This window comes from Schistocerca cancellata, unplaced genomic scaffold (assembly GCF_023864275.1).
Source record: "Schistocerca cancellata isolate TAMUIC-IGC-003103 unplaced genomic scaffold, iqSchCanc2.1 HiC_scaffold_718, whole genome shotgun sequence".
In the NCBI taxonomy this organism is placed as follows: Eukaryota; Metazoa; Arthropoda; class Insecta; order Orthoptera; family Acrididae; genus Schistocerca; species Schistocerca cancellata.
The window spans coordinates 21,328,178-21,351,540 of NW_026046729.1; positions in this window are offsets into that span (position 1 = coordinate 21,328,178).

Sequence of the window (23,363 nt, forward strand, 5' to 3'; positions counted from 1 at the left end):
ATCTTCAACTCCCCCTGGATGATACAAATATACGGTACATTTGTGATACTCAACACACAAGTCGACTTTTCACATAAATGTTTCAAGACGAACACCTGAACAGCATCTCAAAAATTTGAAGTCTCCTTTTGGTGTTTTGCCTGATATAGGACTCAAGTTTAAATTACATAAATTTTCATTTTACAATACAGAAATCGAATATTTGGGACATTTCATTAAAGGCCACGTCTCTCGTCCTTGGACAAAGCATTAAGAGGCCATATGGAGATTACGTTATCGTACGATTGTACGAGGAGTCCCAAGTGTTCATGACAAACTGACATACTACATCAAAGTCATTCCGAGTTCAGCGAAAACAGCTTTGCATCCCTTCTGGGTTAAATACGCTCCTTTTAAATGGTATTGAGACATGCATTGCGTAGTCGCCCATGTTTTACATATTTCGATCCACCAAACCAGTCGTAGTTGAAGTGTCAAGACTTGGAATACGGGCAGTTCTAACTTGCCAACACTCAACACCCTGTAGCTATCGCGTCTCAGATGTCGAAGAAGTCCCAAGTAAATTATAATCAGCTGGAAAAAGTAGCTTTAAACATAATTAACGGTTGAAAAAAATTCTTGGGTCTGATTTACATAATTGTACAGCACAGAAACTGCAACTCCTTTCCAGCTACCAATATAAAATTCTTTATCGTCTTACGGCATAGTATACAAACGCAGAATTCCTGTCTCGCTTAACTATGGAAAATCTGTATTTCGACGTCTCAGAAATTTCTTGTCTTCAAATTGACCATTCTGATTCGCAAGCATAGCAATTTTTTCTCGTTGATTCTCGATGGATAGCAAATCCTAATGAACTCGATCAATCACTACCCTTTCTCATGTACGCAATACGGATAGGTTGACTTGCTAACCCGAAATCAATGACAGATGCAGAAGTTGACAAATATCATGAATAACACAACAGACTTACGCTTCAAAATGATGTAATTTTATTGCGTTCTCCCAATGAACAAATGCGAATGCTGATTCCTACATCTTTGCAGCAACGTGTTTTGCATCTATTATATAAGAGACGTAGGGAAATCGTTAGAATTAAGCAGCAACAGCACCATCATAGTCCATGGATCGGGCTGGATGAACAAGTAGAAGGTATAACGAACTGATGCCGAGCATGCACGGATGACCAGACAGCGCCCCGATAATAATTATTCAACTGAACCCGACCTGACGGTCCTCGGCAACGTATCTATATTGAGGTATATATGCAGTACAGGTAGGGTAGAATCGAAAGGCAGAAAGGTAGAATTTCCTGCTTACTAGGAAGGTGCGGTGACGACAGCGCCAGCCGGGACACAGAGTTATCGAAGCTGCGCCGACTATCTCATCAAGTTTCACCTTCCGACCCACACTCCCACGCAGCGCCACGTATCCTCACTCTCTGCCCATTCCCCCCATGCTAGCTACTCTGAGATTCCCACAGGAAATAGGACGTGCTTCTGCACTGAGGAAGGTAGATCCATTGCCCATCTAGGCAATCAATTACATGAATGCGTTGTGTCTGTTCTTTCGGACATGTCCGAAAAAACAGACACCACGCATTCATCTGAATAGGTATATATGAAGACTGAAACGACTTACACTCGTTTGGCTCAATCAAGGATGCACTCCCCGGGAAGGAGTAAGTGGATGATGTGGAGGTGGTTGATGCAGCAAGATGTCGGCCCCGACATCGACCAGTAGAGGCCCTCACAGTAAGGTGGCGTAAGGTCTTCCCATTGAACGGAGATTATGCTGAAAAACAGGATTTTGTAGTCAAAGGAGAGGGGAATAATATGGTGTATTAGAATCTTGAATAAAATCAACCTGCTTTCAGAAAAATATGTTGTATTACTCCTTGAGTTACCCTCGTACGTCGTTAATCGATGATATTACAAGTTTGTGATCAACAGTAAAATGCAGACAAACGCTAAAAGTAATGAAGATTTGAAATTAAGATTGTTCTGCACGATAAAGCAAGTAAACACTGAATGGGCTAGTACAGAAACTGTGTTATTACATTTTCTGTAAATGGGAAGTAATAGTATTCCACTCGACTTTCCACAGCATGAATTATTTTCAATTAAAACACAGTCCTAATTAACACGAAATGCTAAAGTACCCGACTTTAGCTGAGTGTAGCATTTTCGGTTAAAACGCTCGCTTTTCATTAAAGGTTACAGGCAGCTCTCAGTCTAACTGCCCAACAGCCGCCGAAATATCTCTGCAACTGTTTCATAAAAGCGTGCGCGACGGCGGGGAAATTAATTTTAATCTTTTGTGTTACCAGAATCATCTGAGATAACAGTCACTTACACCCACACGTGGAACCTGGGTTCAGAAATGTTAAAATCTTTTTAATTTATTTAACAGGCGTTATCCAGTTAATCTATGAGAAAGGAAGTTGTTACTTTACGGTAACTATATCCGTCAATAAATTAGTTCTTAACTTTCCATCCATTGCTACATGTTTCATCCCGTAAGTTGTAATTCTGGATTTTGTAACTGGTGGTAACATAGTTCCACAAAAATGTACAACACATATTGAAACATTTTTCTCCTTTATTCAGCGGAGTGTTGAACACATGTAATTATTTGTTTGTTTATTTGACCTGATCAGATTAGAACATCCGCGCGTTTTCTTAGATCACACCAGGATTTTTATAATGGTAAAACATTTCGTATCACAGTTAAATAAGGACAACTGTATAACAATACGTACTACTAGATGTGGATAACCTGGATAGGAAAGGGAATTCAGGGCACGAAATTCATTCACTCATCAGCTCAATCCGAAACTCCATCAGTGACACCAGCATACTTTATGCTGGCCAAATGTGCGACCATGGTATTAAAGGGGAGGAAGGCCCAGCAAGAGAAGGGATAAAACGTCAAATCAAAAGTCGTGATTTGTCATCAGACTGTGACCCGTGAATACTTCGTCATTTCGCAACTAATGAGTACTTTGGTATACCTGTAGTCAAGAGGACACAGCTGATTGTGTAAACTTCGCACAAGCGGAGCTGATCAAGTAGGATAAGAAAAAAAGTGACTCATGACCATGCATCAAGCATTGCCCCTCTGAGGTGATGTGAGCAGGTTATACCTGTTCAGGGAATCGTGTGGGACAGAACATTTGACGATTAGGCAAACATTGGAAAAAGATCATCCATAGGAAATTTTATGAGAAACAGTGAATAAATTGCCCTGAGACGATCAGTTCGTGAAACTGCCAGAAGCACAAGAACCGAGTAATCACTGCCAGCAAAGACTTGTGCAAACTCGAATGAACAGTGTGACTAGTAAATCACTGCACAAACTGTTCATGGAGGGGACGAGAAACAAAGTAGACAAGGTAGTGATCGGTTTGTGCCTAAAGAAACAGGACTGTGTGTGGTAGCACAAGAACACACAGTCGTAAGGAGTGTTATCAAAGTAAGAGATCCAGTAAGAGATCCGAACTGCAGACATTGCAGAGAGGCTGATGTACGAATGGCCATATACTGAGCCGCGGTGAAGTAATCACACTGTCGTATTAAAGAGAGCTACATAAAGTTTTGGTGCAAACTCGCTCATTGGAACTTACACCAGAAATTTCATCTGTCAGTTGCAAAGAACTAGTAGGTCCATAAACGAGTATAAGAGTTGTCAAATTAACAAACCCAGCTACCATGGGAAAGCTGCAATAAAACATCGAGTATTCGATCACAACTGCGTGGAAAAAGAAATTGTTGGTCGTCAACATTGATATTTCAAGCGACAGCGAAATGGGAGCAAACAAGTAACTCTTCCACATCAGCATTTGTGCCACTAACCAATAAAATAGTTTCCGGTGCTACTTGACACACTGGGTGTGTTATCGACAGATCTTGTGCAAATGAAATCAGCTGTAATAGATGAGGTACGGATCTTCCAATTAAATAAGTCTACTCTGCTAAAACTCTCCTGACGCTTCAAACGTGTCCGACTGTTGGAAAAATAAAAAGTCGATTATATTAATCTAGTTTCATGGCGTTTGGTATTGCTTCCACATTAATAAATAATATTTTCCGAATGAATTTTCACTCTACAGCAGAGTGTTTGCTCATTTAAAACTTCCTGAAAATTTTAACTTTTTGCCGAACCTGGAGGTTATGAGGGCAGGTTATAAGTCTGCCTGGATAGTTGAGTGAATAGGGCATTTGCTAGCGTAAGCGAAAGCCCCAGGACCGGCTGAAAGTTTTATTCTGCGAGGAAGTATAGAATTAGAGAGAACCTCACTGCAGCGTGAAAACTAGTCTGCACTAGGTTATTTGTCCGCAGTTTCCCCTCTTCCTGGAGTACAAGGGATGCTGGAGAACTTCTGTGAAATTTGGAAGGTAGGAGATGATGAACTGTCAAGAGTAAGGTTGTGAGGAATGGTCGTGAGTCATGCTTGTACAGCTCAGTCGGTAGAGCATTCGCCAAGAATTTTCTGTAACAACTATAATAATGACGTCACAGACAGTATGTTCAAATGCATAGACCTCCTGACGTCGCTGGCACTGATGTCAACATTAAACAGTAAACAATAAGAAATCTCCCGCATGCGACATTCTTAATACAGAGTTCCTTAAATTTGTCTCAGGCGCAGTATAAACCAGATATTTAAATAAACCTTTTATATGTTGGTGTACGAAGAAGATCCCGAACGAATGGCGGCAATTGTAAGGTGCATGAGGACCGTTAACAACACAAGATGAAGTTGATTAAAAATTATTACAAGGTGCCTACATTCAGTTAACAAGTTTATTTTAGAGGAATAGCATGGTATCAGAAAAGGACGTATTGGCAAGGACTGTGTATTCGCGTTAAAACAGTCGACCCAGAAGAGACTGGAGTTCAAGTTATATTCTTGTATTTCATTCGCAGAGGACAGAAAAGCATATCGCAATGTAGACAGACAGACTATCTGAGAAATAATGGAAGAGCAAAGCTAAACACAACAGCTAACAGCAGATATTATGAACTCGTCACATACTAAGTGTGGTGTCACCGCCAGACACCACACTTGCTAGGTGGTAGCCTCTAAATCGGCCGCGGTCCGTTAGTATACGTCGGACCCGCGTGTCGCCACTGTCAGTGATTGCAGACCGAGCGCCGCCACACGGCAGGTATAGATACACTTTCTAGCACTCGCCCCAGTTGTACAGCCGACTTTGCTAGCGATGGTTCACTGACAAATTACGCTCTCATTTGCAGAGACGATAGTTAGCATAGCCTTCAGCTACGTCGTTTGCTACGACCATAGCAAGGCGCCATTACCAGTTACCATTGATGCTGTAAAACATGTACCGTCAAGAGCGATGTTCACCAATTATGGATTAAAGTTAAGTATTCCAGCAGCTGCGTATTATTTTTGCTAGTCTCATTTCCCTGTCCTGTTCCAGACCTCACGCCAGCCTGCGTGAGCTTAAACCCGTGCCTTTCGGCTTCCTTCATAGTGGATTGGCTGTCTTGCCAGTCCACAACACTAAGCACAGGCTCTCATACTTTCGTACTTTTTAGAAACTGTATAAAATCACGAATAAAGTAGTAACGATAGAGGACAGTACAGACAGACGGAAGAAGCTGAGGTAAAATTACCCTACTGTGGCATATTAAAGTTGTGATGCACTCGAAATAAGAACTAGAAACATAAAAATTATCACTATCTCGTTCTCATTCTACAGCAAAACAAATATCAAGACAGACAGATATACAGATTGTGATGCTGAGAATGGTGGGTTATACACACGCTATGGATGAGGGAAAAATTACACAAGAATTTATGAAATGTAATTAACACTTACGTCGTTAAAATTGATGCTATCTATATCTGCAAGATGATAGCTCAAAAACTATCTTCCGTTACGATGATTGATATACTTTCACTATGGGAAAAGTAGCCGATTTTGAAAATCTTGGAGAACGGAAACGTGTGTATGACGGATCCAACTAGTTCCATGTTTACCCCGAACCTAGATTTTTCAAAGTCAAATTTCTGTTGTATAATCATTTTATCAGAACAGCAAAGATGGAAAAGTGTGAAACAAATCAGTCCCAAAACACATTCATTTGTTCCAGTGACAATGAAATACATGCAACACTTGCACAAAAATTTTGAACATAAAATGTCAAGACAGCTGTGACATATCGCATAGTAACGTTTTCTACATTACATGAAGTTGACAAGTGTAGTACTGTTTCCAGACAATACAAATGATAAATGAAAAGCACCAGTTTGCTTTTGTTCTACAATATTACTTTTATTGTTAACCGGTTTTCGGCTTACAGTGCCATCTTGAGACATATCAGTAAATGCCTGAAGATGGCCTTGTAAGCCGAAAACCGGTTAACAATAAAAGTAATATTGCAGAAGAAAAGCAAACATTTGCTTTTCATTTATTGTAATGTTGTTCTACCAAGAACTGACGAAAGATTCTGTTAACCTATACAAATGATGGATAAGAAAACGCAAAGAGGCAACACTGAAATTCTTGGAACGTAAAAGATGCTATTTGATCTGATACTCCTGAAACACACACACTGTGTTATCTATAAGCATTCTGTGCAGCATCAAATAGCTCACAGCCTTCCATATATCCACATCACGGTCCACGATTTTTTTCTTCCAGGTTACAAAAGCGTCTCGCTAGATGGTGTCACTAATCACATATGGGACGTACAGGATCCAGTGCCCTAAAACGTGTCCTAATTTAGTGCGACGTAAGTGTCCCATCAACCACGAAAGGCTTTTTAATACTTGTAAACCCAGATAAACACTCAGATGTTGTTTATTTCTTCATAGACGCAAGTGACAATTGAAGGCTATATTCAAACAGTATTCGTTGCTGCCGCTGCCACGCCAATGTGACATAATTAAGAATTCTTGGCGTTAACGTGTTTCTTTAACTTGTAAATGAGATGCCCATTAAAGTACGTCAGTTTTCGAAATTTTAAGCTGTACATTGAACAATTATTAAGTACCTGAGGGCATTTGCGTTCCATCGTTACAGCTACAAGAAAACGCGTGCTTTTTTTTTTTCACCAGACCTGTTTCGATTTAGTGAGATAAAGCTTCACCTGAATAAAGCGAAACGCGTCTGGTGAGAACAGAAAAAAAACCACTCATTTTCTAATAGTTCTAACGACAGACCGAAAATACCCTCAGGAACTGTAGACCAATTACAATGTGGGCACACCAGTGAAGAATTTAATTATTAAGTTGTGCACCTATTACGAATGCTGTTTCAAACGGGAGATAGTTTAGTAGTTTCAGGTCGGTCACAACCATTTCTTACTTTTTAATCATAGTAATGTGAAACATTTCGCTCCTTTCGAAGATTTTAATATCATATTTCGCACACGTTTGAGGAGGTATGGAAAGGTAATTACCGATGGCAAACGTTCAGAATTTCTGCCCTCCTTTTTAAGGGCGGCGCACCTTTAAAACATTTCGGCTTTAAGGGCGCTTATCGACAACCATTTGTCTTTGAGAGCCAATTCTAGAGAGGAATAAATTCGCACCGATTAACTGTGAAACTGTGAAAAATAGCAGTTCCTCTCCCGAAATCGGTCTGCAAAGACGGTGAGTATCTGAAGCGACCCGTATATTAAACAACATTCAACTGTGAGTCTCTTTACAACGCATTATTAAGTAGAGAGAGAGACTTCAAGAATAACTAGCGGATCATACAAATACGTTTCTGTACGATTCTAATACCACAGGACACCTATATGGTGACACAGTCAAATTAAGTTAGTTTTAATATGTTGGTGTGATCAGTTGCCTGCTGGATAATATACAGTAAGGTTTGGTTAATATCAAAATATTACAGCAGTTCTTTGGATGTTCACTTTCAATCCGATATATTTTCCTTTTTTTTTTCTATCATAGACATTCCGTAACTTCGACAGTATGTTACGTTACAGCGAAAGCTATTTTATGAGTTACATACAAAGAGTTACATTATAAGATTAACACGGACGGACATAAGAATACAAATGCTCTACTCACAGGATTTAGAAACGCAATATATTGAATGACTGTTATTTCTAGTAAAAACTTTCACCTGGACACCAATAACACAGCAACATGTGAACGTCGTAGATTTTATTAAAACCATTATCTGACCGAGATTACAGTTTAGAAAACAGTGATTACCAGTTTCAGCCGCTTAAACGGACATTAGCAGATCAAGATACTAACATGCGGCGTCTAACTCAAGAGAATAAGTAAGACTCTTAGTGATTATAGCGTTAACATCCTTAATGAAACGTCAACTCACAGTATTTAAATATATATGTATGTGAAACGGAATGTACAACGATCAGTTTAGTAATCTGAATACGAAGTAATATAAGATAAAATTCCCGATCACAGTGCCGGTCAAATATAATAAGTACAAAGTACCGAACAGCAGACGATAAGCAGTTCAGAAAAGAACTGAAGCATTGGAAACAAGATTCAGCTGAAGAAAATGATGCTGAATCCAATTGGAGGGAAAAGAATTTTGTCACGTACCTGACTAAAAGAAGGTATCGACTGATATGACAGACACTGATTATTAATGAATTGTCAAAAATACTTAACAATAACACTGATGGCGTGAATAACACGAAGAAATGGTGCACTTTAACATACAAACACAGATCAACAAACAGTACAGCATATACACTAAAGAAACGAGGCCTGAACATTGTTTATAGAACGAGAAACACTCTTCAGTCACAATCACAAGCAGCTGTAGACAAACCAGATAAATACCAAGGAGCTGGTAAACAGCAGTTACAGTGTCAAGAATGCAGATCAGTGTATGTGGAAATGAAAGGCAGCAATTCCAAAACTAGTTAAGATATGAAAAACGGAAGTATGAAAACAGCCATAGTATACACCTTATAAAACATGGAAGTGAACCATCTAACGTGGAACAGGAAATCAGAGTTACTAGAGTGAACAATTATAATAAAAACCTGACACTACAGGAGTCTTTAACGTACAAAAATCCCTTGCAATGAACAAGAAAGTAATTAATGACGAAGTCAATAGGAGGATTAACTCGTTGCTCATGTTAGCCACTAGTATAATAACAAACGGAGATACAAAACATAACCTGACTAAATAATAATCTAGTCTCCCTCTCTTTCTATCTCTCTCTCTCTCACACACACACAGACACACACACACACACACACACACACAAAACACACACATACAAATATAGTCTGCTCACGCAAAGAATAACACACACAAATAACAACACACGCACACACATAACAAATGAACTAACATCAAACTACACACATAATCAACACCAACACAAGGCGTGAAAAACGACAGTCTCCAACACTACACACTACAAACATACACATTTAACACTCAATGAAACGCGGAAGTACAGTGTTTAAATAAACGTGGGCGGAAAATTCCTGAAAATCGTCCCTGTGTAATAAGCAGTCCGACTAAATACGTCTCGAGGACGACACACAAGGTTTAAAAACATTAGAATTCACAAGCAACACGAAATTATGATTTAACATCACGAAACTTGTGCTGTAAAAGTTCTTTATAACTCAAAAAATAAGAGATTAAAGACAGAAAACGTAGCACTGTACCGTATTTGCAACTACTTACAACACATTCATTATATACATACAACAAACATCTATTACAGGCTCCGGAAGCTGCTGCACCAGTAAAAGAAGTGAAACGCCTAAAGAAAGAAAGCTGTCTTCCATTTAGTTCCAAAGACGGAATACACAGCCGTGAACTTTAGCTCATTTATGTCATTCGAACTCATGATTTATTTAAATAAGCCCATTTGTGGTTCTGATGTCACTTCATTTGAAGTTGGCGTAATATCGACACTAATTTCAACATTCGTCTTTCTTTCAAAATCAGGTTTCCGTCACTCCACAGAAGTCGTCAAAATATCCTTACTTGTTATTGTGACTAGTTTTGGTTAAGTGGTAGCGTATCGTTGCCTGTACCTAGATTACAACTCTTCATATTGGCTACCTATAAAATTTTAAACAATGAAGCTTTAAAATGTTATAGATTGATTAGGGAGCTCATTTGCTTCGCGAATGAAAATGACTTGATCTCGTGCTCTTGTGTCTGCTCGCATGCATAAAGTCCACATCTATTTTACAAGGTACGTACAATGGAGGCACTTACTTGAGACCTGGAAATAATGAAAGGTTTGTCAATGTTTCATGTATTACATGCAGTTTTGCAGAAACAGTTAACCGAGTGCAAGCGAGGTAAGATTTGCAACGAAAAATTTGGCAAATGGTGCCCTTCAAGCCCTTGTAATAGCAAATAATCAACAGCAGAATAGGTCCTCCGACAGGTGACTGAATAACCAGTTTCTAACATTCTTCGGTGATACTAATTCAAACTGCAAAACGCGTTTTATAACATTACTTAAATTGCTACGTAGCACCACTTAAAAAAATGCACGAGACAAATACGTTTCTCAGCTTATTTCGAGAACAACTGATAAGTTTTTTCTTGCGGTTTCAGGATTGTTCTCAGATGACCGAGTCGACTTCTTGTTACACAACAAATGCACTCGTTTGACGAGTGTATCGCGAATATCAGAAATTTGGTAAAGCATCAAATCTCCAACATTGATGCTGCCGAAAAAATACCCTGCAAAAACGGGACCAATGACGACTGAAGAGAATCGTTCAACGTGACAGAAGTGCAACACTTCCGGAAATTGTTGGGCCATCAACAAGTGTCAGCGTGCGAACCATTCAACCACAAATCATCGATATGGGCTCTCGAAGCCGAAGGCCCACTCATGTACCGTTGATAACTGCATGATACAAAGCTTTACGCATCCGCCTGCGCCAGTCAACACCGACATTGGAATGATGATAACTGGAAACATGTTGCCTGGTCAGACGACACTCGTTTCAAATTGTATCGAGAGGATGGACGTGTACGGGTATGGAGACAACCTCATAAATCCATGGATCCTGCATGTCAACAGGGGAATGTTGAAGCTGGTGGAGGTTCTGTAATGGTGTGGGGCGCGTGCAGATGGCGTGATATGGGACCCCTGAAACGTCTAGATACGACTGTGATAGGTAACACGTACGTAAGCATCGTGTCTGATCACCTGTATCCATTCACATAAATTGTGCATTCCGACTAACTTGGGCAATTCCAGCAGGACAATGCGACTCTCCACACGCCCAGAACTGCTACAGAGTGGCTCCAGGAACATTCTTCTGAGATTAAACACTTCCGCTGGCCACCAAAGTCCAGTGACACGAACGTTATCGAGCATAACTGGAATGACTTCCAACGTGCTGTTCAGAAAAGATCTCCACCTCCTCGTACTCTTATGGGTTTATCGACAGCCCTGTAGATTGATGGTGTCAGTTTGCCCCTCCCCCCCCCCCAGCATTTTTTCAGACATTAGTAGATCCACACGACGTGGTGTTGCGGCACTCCACGTGCTCGCAGGGGCCCTACACTATATTAGGCAGGTGTACCAGTTTCTTTGGCTCCTCAGTTCATAATTTTATTGGTGTATTTGGCGGCATATGTGGGTAATGTCTGCGAAATTTATTGCAAATAGCGTTAGTAGCACAGACGTAATAAATTTTAATGTCATACATGATGCAGCATTTTTCACACTTATCACTGTAGGTGACTTCATATCTCCTGAACTATGACAGGTAGGTGGTTGTTAACGCCACACAGATTGTTGCCACACAGTAAGGGATTTATTTGTATACTAAGTACAGTTGCAACCTGTCCAGTGGTTTAGGAAGAGATGTGGAACGTACACATGTTCACACTCTCACATACGCATATATTTTACGATATATATGGATGATCGTGGCGAGTTAGCACACGCCCTGCCTCTATGTACAGCAGCGAACTCCCTCTGAGATCCGTATAGCATCGAGCATACAAGAGCTCACTTCGCTTCGTCTGCTCAGCTACAGATGTCAACATCATAGTGTAGGACCAATGAGCTGTTAATGTTTCTGATGAACTTGTACTTTAGAAAATGTTGAGCACTATATCTCAATTGAACACCTTGTTAATAAGAGTATAAATGATAATTAATTGAAACCCTCAGCTGCCGACTGCTGTTGTTAATATACCTCGATGGGGACAGCTGAAAATGTCTGCCCCTACCGGCACTCGAACCCGGGATCTTCTGCTTACATTGCAGACGCTCTACCCATCTGAGCCACCGAGCACACAGATGAATAGCGCGACTGCAGGGACTTATCCCTTGCACGCTTCCCATGAGACCCACATTTCCATCCGTTCACAATCTACATACGTAATGTACCTCATATATATTTGCCCATCCACTCATTACTGGCCCACACTAAGGTGAAGATTCACGTAAGAGTTCGGGCAACTATTCTAGAGAAGCTGCACGATCATCAATGCTACTATCTTCCTATATATAATAAGAGTATAATGTGAGGCTTTGCTTGTCAATGAAACGTGTAAATTGTACTGTGATCCTGTGGCAAAGAAATGTGTAGAAGTTAAGTAAATCTTTTATTCATTTATATAATAGAGTGAACTAACATTTAATGTCTTCTGGTTTGATGAGCCTTCTCCCGGAGCAGTCTAGGAACCCACAGTTATGATCGGACGAATGTAGTTTTGTCTGGTCACGACAGTAAATACGACTATTACAGGACAGTATAATAACGAATACATTACTCTTTCGAGTAAGACCTTATAACAACTTATAACAAAAAAACAAATTGTTAGTTTCTTCCAATTTTTGTGATGTGGCTATACGAGTATAAGCATAACATAGGAACGCTAAGTTTTCCAGAATGCTAAGGACATCTACACATTTCTATCAGACGAACGAAGTCACATATTAAGTCCGTATTGAACCAGCAATGTCTCGGAATAACCTCTGCGAAATTGTCCATTAAGTTACTGAAAGTATTCGTCAGAACAATACAGTATGAAATTAAAACACATATTTGAGCCGCCACAGGCAGCACTTCGGAAACAGTTGTGGAGTTTCTCAACAAACAGGAGAAGAATAAAACCTTCAGTATAAAAGTTGAAATCTGCGTTTTCTATCGCCCATAAAATAATATCCCATCAAACGACCATTTGCCACATGGTAGAATACGTGGTTCTAAAAACAACTGGCTGTCTGACGATGATGATGATGTTTGGTTTGTGGGATGCTCAACAGCGCCCGTACAAAGTCCCATTTTTACATAATTCAATCTAGCCACTGTCACAAATGATGGTAATGAAATGATGAGGACAACATAAACACAACAGAGGTAGCATCGCTAGACACTAGACCACGAGCTGCGGACTGGTTGTCTGACGATTTACTTGCCAAGTCACTTATACAGTCGAGAGACCAATATCCAAGAGAAAACTACGCTAACCTTCAGAAGAACGAGAAATAGCGAAGAGCTGTTGCAGTACGTATGAAGTAATTAACACCAAGGGGGCAGGAAGGTAGACGGACGGTAGAACGCACCAGTTGAAATATTTTCAGTGACATCATTTCGTTACACAGACAGCAACCGCACTGAGGGAGTGATCTGAAGACAAAATGATTCAAATGGCTCTGAACACTATGGGACTCAACATCTGAGGTCATCAGTCCCCGAGAACGTAGTACTTAAACCTAAATAACCTAAGGACATCACACACATCCATGCCCGAGGCGACCGTAGCAGTCGCGCGGTTCCGGACGGAAGCGCCCAGAACCACTCGGCCACAGCGGCCGGCGATCTGAAGACAACTTCGTGTCTGGGGCATCTTTCAGAACCAACGCTCGCTATTACAACCGGAGTGATAAAGGTCGTATTGCTACCTCAATCTTTTAGCTACACAACACTATTTTTCTACTTAATCTCCATTCAATGGTACGGCCTTACGCCACCTTGAAATGAGGGCCTGTATGCCTGCACGGTACCATTCCACTGGTCGATGTCGGAGCCAACGTCGTACTGCTTCAATAACTTCTTCATCATCCGCGTAGTGCCTCCCACGGATTGCGTCCTTCATTGGGCCAAACATATGGAAATCCGGCGGTGCGAGATCGGGGCTGTAGGGTGCATGAGGAAGAACAGTCCACTGAAGTTTTGTGAGCTCCTCTCGGGTGCGAAGTCTTGTGTGAGGTCTTGCGTTGTCATGAAGAAGGAGAAGTTCGTTCAGATTTTTGTGCCTACGAACACGCTGAAGTCGTTTCTTCAATTTCTGAAGAGTAGCACAATACACTTCAGAGTTGATCGTTTGACCATGGGGAAGGACATCGAACAGAATAACCCCTTCAGCGTCCCAGAAGACTGTAACCATGACTTTACCGGCTGAGGGTATGGCTTTAAACTTTTTCTTGGTAGGGGAGTGGGTGTGGCGCCACTCCATTGATTGCCGTTTTGTTTCAGGTTCAAAGTGATGTTTCATCGCCTGTAAAAATCTTTGACAAGAAATTGTCACCCTCAGCCACATGACGAGCAAGCAATTCCGCACAGATGGTTCTCCTTTGCTCTTTATGGTGTTCGGTTAGACAACGAGGGACCCAGCGGGAACAAACCTTTGAATATCCCAACTGGTGAACAATTGTGACAGCACTACCAACAGAGATGTCAAGTTGAGCACTGAGTTGTTTGATGGTGATCCGCCGATCATCTCGAACGAGTGTGTGCGCACGCTCCGCCATTGCAGGAGTTACAGCTGTGCACGGCCGGCCCGCATGCGGGAGATCAGACAGTCTTGCTTGATCTTGCGGCGATGATGACACACGCTTTGCCCAACGACTCACCGTGCTTTTGTCCACTGCCAGATCACCGTAGACATTCTGCAAGCGCCTATGAATATCTGAGATGCCCTGGTTTTCCGCCAAAGGAAACTCGATCACTGCCGGTTGTTTGCAACGCACATCCGTTACAGACGCCATTTTAACAGCTCCGTACAGCGCTGTCACCTGTCGGAAGTCAATGAAACTATACGAGACGAAGCGGGAACGTTTGAAAATATTCCACAAGAAATTTCCGGTTTTTTCAACCAAAATTGGCCGAGAAAAAAAAATGTTGCATTACTTATTGAACTGCTCTCGTATATCCATGATCATCACGCAAGCTACTGGGAAGATGGAGAAAAGCCAAAGCATTAATTTCAGACAGGAAACCCTCGTCCGGATACAAATGAGCAAAAGGGAACACACTTTTTAAAGATGGTTTTATTTTAAGCGCAAGTTGTAAAAGGCACTTCATTCTCAAAACATATTCCAAGTGACACCCGCAGCTTCTTTTCAGCGAGAAAATCGTATCTCCGACGATGTTTCAACACTGTAGCAGGCGGGGCGATAAACTCCAATAAAAGATTTTCTGCAGCCTCGACACGCTTTTCGTCGACAAAGCATTTCACTTGAGCTCACAAAGAGAAAGGAATTTTGCAGAAGTATTGAGTCATGCTGCTTCTATAGCCGTCCATAACCGAGAAAATGTTGCCGGTGCTGGATTTTGTGCACAAACGGACCTCTCGATTGTATCCTCTAAGTGTTTGCTGGGCTGAGATTCATGTCGGGCAATCTGGGTGGCCAAATGATGCGCTCGAATTGTCCATAATGTTCTTCAAACAAAGTCGCGCGTCCGCAGCTCGTGGACGTGCGGTAGCGTTCTCGCTTCCCGCGCCCGAGTTCCCGGGTTCGATTCCCAGCTGGGTCAGGGATTTTCTCCTGCCTCGTGATGACTGGGTGTTGTGTGATGTCCTTAGGTTAGTTAGGTTTAAGTAGTTCTAAGTTCTAGGGGACTTATGACCATAGACGCTGAGTCCCATAGTCCTCAGAGCCATTTGAATCATTTTTGAACAAAGTCGCGAACAATTGTGGTCTGATGACATAACGTGGTTGTCTGAGACCATGAAGTCCACGAATGGCTGCAAATGGTCTCCAAGTAGCAGAACGTAACCATTTCCATTCAAGGATATGTTCAGTTGGATCAGAGGATCCTCTTCATTCCATGTAAACACCACACACACCGTTATGAAGCCACAACCAACTTGCACAGAGTCCATGTCTTCGGGGGGTCAGTGCCACACTCGAAACCTACCATCCTCTCATACCAACTGAAATGGGAACTCCTCTGGACAGGCCACGGTTTTCCAGTCGTCTAGGGTTCAACCGATGTGGTTACCAGCCCAGGAGAGGCGCTGAGGGCGATGTCGTGCTGTTAGCAAAGGCACTTGCGTAGGTCATCAATTACAATAGCCAAATATCACCGCACTGTCCCAGCTGATACGTTCATCGTAAGTTCCACATTTACAGGGTTATTACAAATGATTGAAGCGATTTCACAGCTCTACAATAACTTTATTATTTGAGATATTTTCACAATGCTTTGCACACACATACAAAAACTCAAAAAGTCCTTTTAGGCATTCACAAGTGTTCGATATGTGCCCCTTTAGTCATTCGGCAGACATCAAGCCGACAATCAAGTTCCTACCACACTCGGCGCAGCATGTCCCCATCAATGAGTTCGAAAGCATCGTTGATGCGAGCTCGCAGTTCTGGCACGTTTCTTGGTAGAGGAGGTTTAAACACTGACTCTTTCACATAACCCCACAGAAAGAAATCGCATGGGATTAAGTCGGGAGAGCGTGGAGACCATGACATGAATTGCTGATCATGATCTAAACCACGACCGATCCATCGGTTTTCCAATCTCCTGTTTAAGAAATGCCAAACATCATGATGGAAGTGCGGTGGAGCACCATCCTTTTAAAAGATGAAGTCGGCGCTGTCGGTCTCCAGTTGTGGCATGAGCCAATTTATTCGTCGACTTCCGCGGGCTACGCGTGAAACTTGCCCGCACGCATTCAACCGTTTCTTCGCTCACTGCAGGCCGACCCGTTTATTTCCCCTTACAGAGGCATCCAGAAGCTTTAAACTGCGCATACCATCGCCGAATCGAGTTAGCAGTTGGTGGATCTTTGTTGAACTTCGTCCTGAAGTGTCGTTGCACTGTTATGACTGACTGATGTGAGTGCATTTCAAGCACGAGATACGCTTTCTCGGCTCCTGTCGCCATTTTGTCTCACTGGCTCTCGAGCGCTCTGGCGGCAGAAACCTCAAGTGCGGCTTCAGCCGAACAAAACTTTATGAGTTTTTCTACGTATCTGTAGTGTGTCGTGACCGTATGTCAATGAATGGAGCTACAGTGAATTTATGAAATCGCTTCAATCATTTGTAATAGCCCTGTATTTCTACCGTTATTTTACGCAGTGTTGGTTGTCTGTTAGAAATGACAACTAAAAGCAAACACCGCTTCTCTCGCTCGCTAAGAGAAAGCCATCGGCCTCTACGGTGTCCGTGGTGAAAGGTAATAATTGAAATTTCATTTACTATGCAGGCTCTCAACGCTGCGGGTCTCTGAATGTTGAATTCCCTAAGAAAATTAAATGCCCCATCCGTCTCGCTCCATCTACCGTTCCACGTTCAAGGTATGTTAATTCCAGTCGGGCAGCCATAACCTCTTCGCAAACCTTTTCACGTGATTTACCTGAGTACAAATCATAGTTTCGCCAGTGCGGTGCCCCTTTATACCTTGGGTACGTGATACTGACGCCGTCTGTATTTGTGCATATCGCTATGCCATGATTTGTCACCGCAATGTACAGTCATACTGAGAGGTAGTGAAATTTTTGGCACTTCATGAAGACACTACAACGGATCAGGTTGTACAGTGTAAGTGGTTAGTTGTTCATATATCTGTGTCTCTGATACTCTCGAGCCAATGCAGCGCCACATGGCTTTTATACATAATCTACACTGGCCAGTAAGAACATTACGACGTCCTGTCTAATCTATATCGACCTCCACACTGATACTCATGAAGCCACCGTACGGTGCGCGGCAGAGGGTACCCTTTACCACTACTAGTCATTTCTTTCCCTGTTCCGCTCGTAAATAGAGCGAAGGATAAACGACTATCTATAGCCCTCCATATGAGCACCAATTTCTCGAATGTTATCTTCGTGGTCCTTACGCGCAATGTATGTTGGCGATAGTAAAATCGATCGGCAGTCAGTCAAATGCCGGTTCTCTAAGTTTTCTATTGTTGTGTTATTCTGGTCTTCTGTCCTGAGACTGGTTTGATGCAGCTCTCCATGCTACTCTATCCTGTGCAAGCTTCTTCATCCCCCAGTACCTGCTCCAACCTACATCCTTCTGAATCTGCTTAGTGTATTCATCTCTTGGTCTCCCTCTACGATTTCTACCCTCCACGCTCCACTCCAATACTAAATTGGTGATCCCTACTTTCAAGACGCTATCCATTCCGTTCAACTGCTCTCCCAAGTCCTTAGCTGTCTCTGACAGAATTAGAATGACATCGGCAAACCTCAAAGTTTTTATTTCTTCTCCATGGATTTTAATACCTTCTCCGAATTTTTCTTTTGTTCCCTTCACTGCTTGCTCAATATAAAGATTGAATAACATCGGGGAGAGGCTACAACCCTGTCTCACTCCCTTCCCAACCACTGCTTCCCTTTCATGTCCCTCGACTCTTGTAACTACCATCTGGTTTCTGTACAAATTGTAAATAGCCTTTCGCCCCTGTATTTTACCCCTGCCACTTTCAGAATTTGAAAGAGAGCATTCCAGTCAACATTGTCAAAAGCTTTCTCTAAGTCTACAAATGCTAGGAATGTAGGTTTGCCTTTCCTTAAACTGGCTTCTAAGATAAGTCGTAGGGTCAGTATTGCGTCACGTGTTCCGATACTTCTACGGAATCCAAACTGATCTTCCCCGAGGTCGGCTTCTACCAGTTTTTCCATTCGTCTGTAAAGAATTCGTGTTAGTATTTTGCAGCCGTGACTTATTAAACTGATAGTTCGGTAATTTTCACATCTGTCAACACCTGCTTTATTTGGGATTGGAATTATCATGCTTGTAAATACCATGAATTCGTATCTACCATCAAAAGCGTAAAAGCCGTATTTTATGGGCAGTTATTTAAGTGAAAAATACAGCTTGTCATTGAAAGAAAATAGAAGGGCAATGTCGGCGTCGACATAAAAGTGTTTCGTGGCACAGTATTACGGACAGTGAATCGACATCTCGGACGTTAACACCTTGGTTAGAAGATCGGAGGAGAGAGGAAAACACTACATGACGCCTGCCAGCCTTCTCAAACGCGACTGCAGTCAAGGAATAATAATGAATAATGCAGCGTTCTTCTGCCAATGCTTATATTGCTACGAATAATACAGTAATAAGTCCTGAGACATTACCTGAATCTGCACACGTATCGAGGCCGAGGACGAAGGTAAGGCATCTTCAGGTTATAATGCGTCGGACGACGGTTGCCATTGTTTATCAAGGGAAGCCCTAGCAACCACAGCGGTTATCATAATGCTACCAAAGAAGTATGCAAAAAACGCCCATCACTGTATGACAAGAATTGTGCTTGAATATAGCATGAATATGTACTAGGCATCATGGGACACTTCAAGACAGTGCACGGTATCATTACGTTCCAAAAGGCGCTTGCGAGACTACAGTTTTTCAAGTTGTCGCATCTCGGAGTCTATTGATTACATGGATAATATGTAAAGTGTTTTGCGTAGCACTAGGCCTAGAAACTATTTGCATGGCTATCAGAAGAATAGGCGTGCTGTAGCTATCCAACATTACAAAGTCGAAATTTAAACATCAGACACTTCATCCAGACCAGGCAAATTGAGCAAACCGGTGAGTTATTTGCATTAGGTGTGCTGTAGGCTACAACTTATACGACTCGTAAAAGCGTCATTTGATCCATTGGTGGTTTCTGAAAAAAACGGAAAACCATGAGTTTTGGATACTGGAAGTACCAACCGTCGAAACTTTTACCATATGTTGTTAAGATGATATTTCCGGGGAACTTCGAAACTTTTTTCGATATCGTTATCCGTTGCTGAGATACAGTGTTTCAAATGTACTGCACTTATGGACGTAAAGTATGTGAGTAATATGCGGTCGGAAGCATAAATGTCGTTTTAACTGTCGTACTCAATACATGGTAGTGCTTCTACGGTAATCACAAGGATTCTGAGATAGCGTAATTATATTTTACTTGGTATTTTTTCACCACTAAAACATTATGAAGCGCTGCCTCTGTATAATCTGCAACTAACATCTATACAGGTATGTCCATAGTGGCAGTGCGGTGAGAAAAATGGGCTAAAGAGGTCCTAACATAGGTGAAATGAACTTATAATAACTTCTAAAATTCCGTACGGAACCACGCGGCTGCTACGGTCGCAGGTTCGAATCCTGCCTCGGGCATGGATGTGTGTGATGTCCTTAGGTTAGTTAGGTTTAAGTAGTTCTAAGTCTACGGGACTGATGACCTCAGATGTTAAGTCCCATAGTGGTTAGAGCCATTTGAACCATTTTTTTTGTAACTTCTAAAAGTGTAAAAAACTTTAAAGGGTGCAAATTTAGCAAACTGCTTTTAATAAGATTTTTACTCTTTTACGATGCGAATCATAACGGGGCGTTTTAGATTAAGAGCGATCGATGAGGGAAGTACTAAGAAAAATGTAAAGCAAACGATGTTTTGTTCACGATATGTTTGTGTACTTATTTGTTGTTTATAGCTGTCAAAGTATAATAAAGTGTCTAAGTACATGCAGTTTCACAAGAAAGTGTACGCCATAATTTTAAATGTAAAATCCACTGCGATATCTCTGGTAGTGATCTCGAATCCGTAATCAATGTGTTTTTGCACAGTAGATAGATAAAGAGTGTGAGAGCAAATTGCTTTGTCTGGTCGACTGCGCTTTAAAATGAGCGTAAAATGTTTAAACGCTGAAAAAATGTGCAATATTTATCAGAAATGCCTTCTGAGGTCCGTTAAAATGCTGTTTGGTTCGAACGAGGCAAACTGGGTGCTTCGTGAGGATAATGATCCGAGACATCGCAGCAGTCTCTGTACAGAGTTTCAACAAAACAGTGGATCGGCTTGCAGTGTCTCAGGATGCAAATCAGATCCCAGATATTTGGTCATATATTAAGATAAAGGTTGAAGGAAAGCCAATGTATACTTCGAAGCAGCTGTCATATGAAATCAGGACGATATGGAGACCATTACCAAGAGAATATGCAGAAAATCTCGTGAAAAGCTTGCCAAACAGGTGCCAAGCTATAATCGATAATGGTGGCGAATAAATATTAGATAATTGTCCAGTTAGTACTAACATGTATTTTTATGTAAAAATATATTTATAATAGAGTCTTTTATTTAATACAGATGACCCTGTACACTTTATTATGGAACTCATGGTTTGTGGATATATCGTCAAAATTTGATTAACTTACCCAATTCGTTTTAAATAAGCAGCATACTCTGCTGTAGCAGGAAAAGAAGGGAAATAACGGGAAAATGGTCATGTCGGAGCACAAGCAAGGTGAATATGTTCCTTTCTGAAACACTCTGACGCCGGCCGGAGTGGCCGAGCGGTTCTAGGCGCTTCAGTCTGGAACCGCGCGACCGCTACGGTCGCAGGTTCGAATCCTGGCTCGGGCATGGATGTGTGTGATGTCCTTAGGTTAGTTAGGTTTAAGTAGTTCTAAGTTCTAGGGGACTGCTGACCTCAGATGTTAAGTCCCATACTGCTCAGAGCAATTTGAACCATTTGAACACTCTGATAGAGAAGTTTGGAATCACCTGCCTCTAAACTCATTTCCCCTCCACCAAAACTTTTGGCATGCGAACATATTCCCTTTTTTGTGCTGAAAGAGACTAACAGAGAGACAGTGACGGTAGAAGACAGAGGATACAGTGCAACGGGAGAGAAAGAGAGGGGAAACAGTGATGGTGTGAGAGATAGAGAAAGTCACAGTGAAAGAGTAAGACAAATGGCTGAAGATAATAGCAGAGGGAGCCAAATAGAGACGGGATATTGATGGTCATTGAGATAAAGCGGCAGTAAAAGAGAAAGAGAGGTGGACAGAGACAGAAGCAGTGGGAGCAAAAGAGAGTGGAGAGATTGCAAATGAAAAAAAATTAAAAATACAGATGAATGAAGACCATCATAGGTTTGGAGGGTCTGGAACCACCCAGGCCAGCAAACTTTAACAATTAGGTACAAGGATGCGGGTTGGAGGGGGAGGGAGGGGGAGGGAGGGGATCCGCACTTTGGACTGAAATTTTAAACATTTGGGTGTAGAGGAAAACATAAGAAAAAGTAAGATGCCCCCCCCTCCAGAATATTTGAGGTGCCGAGGTACGGTAGAGACTGGCAGTAGGAAGAAAGACAGAAGGAAGAGGTGTAAATAAGAGAGGAGACGGTGGCAGTGGGATATACTGTAAATTAATGGGAGAAAAAGAGACAACAGGAGAAACACGTATGTAGATATTGGTAGTGAAACGTAGGTGCTGAGTATGGAGCCTTAACTACAAAGAGAGACAGGATGTACCGATTTAGAATGTCGTGTGATGAAAGAGCGCAAATATTTTCGCATGCGATAACTTCTGTTGAGGAAGGCGGAACGAGAATAGACTCAGTTGGATCCCCACGTTTCTGCCAGTCTTTTGAAGAGGAGTGTATTGATGTTCTTTGTACTCTGACACGAGCTTTCCTCTATTGGCAAAGTATACGCATTATACGCGACACAAAAGTTTCACTGCATAAAGTAAATATTAAGGGGTGGAGGCGTTTCTCTATACGGACAAAAATACATGTTTCCACATGCAGGTGCAGCATTATAGAAAATATAAAAAAATGTAGACAGCTACTTGCCATTTTGTATTGACACCTGTATGGGTTCTGGACGAAGAAGGCTGCCTTATCACCGCCTTGAATTATTCATCTTTTGGGGGGTAAAATTTACGAAATGTGGCTGCTATAATTTTGAACTACTGCGAATAATGCCGGCAAGACGGCTAAATAAAAATAAAAATACGATCTACATAATATTTGTCTTAAAGCCGTAACTATAATATTATTTCCGTATTCTGAGCAAATTTTCCGTAAAGTGGAGGTTTGACTCACGGCATATTTTAAAATAATTGCAATCTTTACGTAAAAAGTTGTATGAAAGTTAGCAAATGACAAATACTGCATTTTATGTCTTTCCCGTAAATATCTATTAGAGACCGGTGGACGGTAAGATTATTTCAATAAATAAAGGTTCTTTTTGCACAATATCAGACTACTAACAAAAGCATGTTGTTAGTGCTTACTACTTTTCCGAAAAATCTGTGGTGTGATACTGTAATTCTCTTAAGCAACTACTGACAGTCAGCTCGATGTGATTATCAGAGATGGCGAGACGAAGCTGTTGCTGACTCGTTGGCTATTG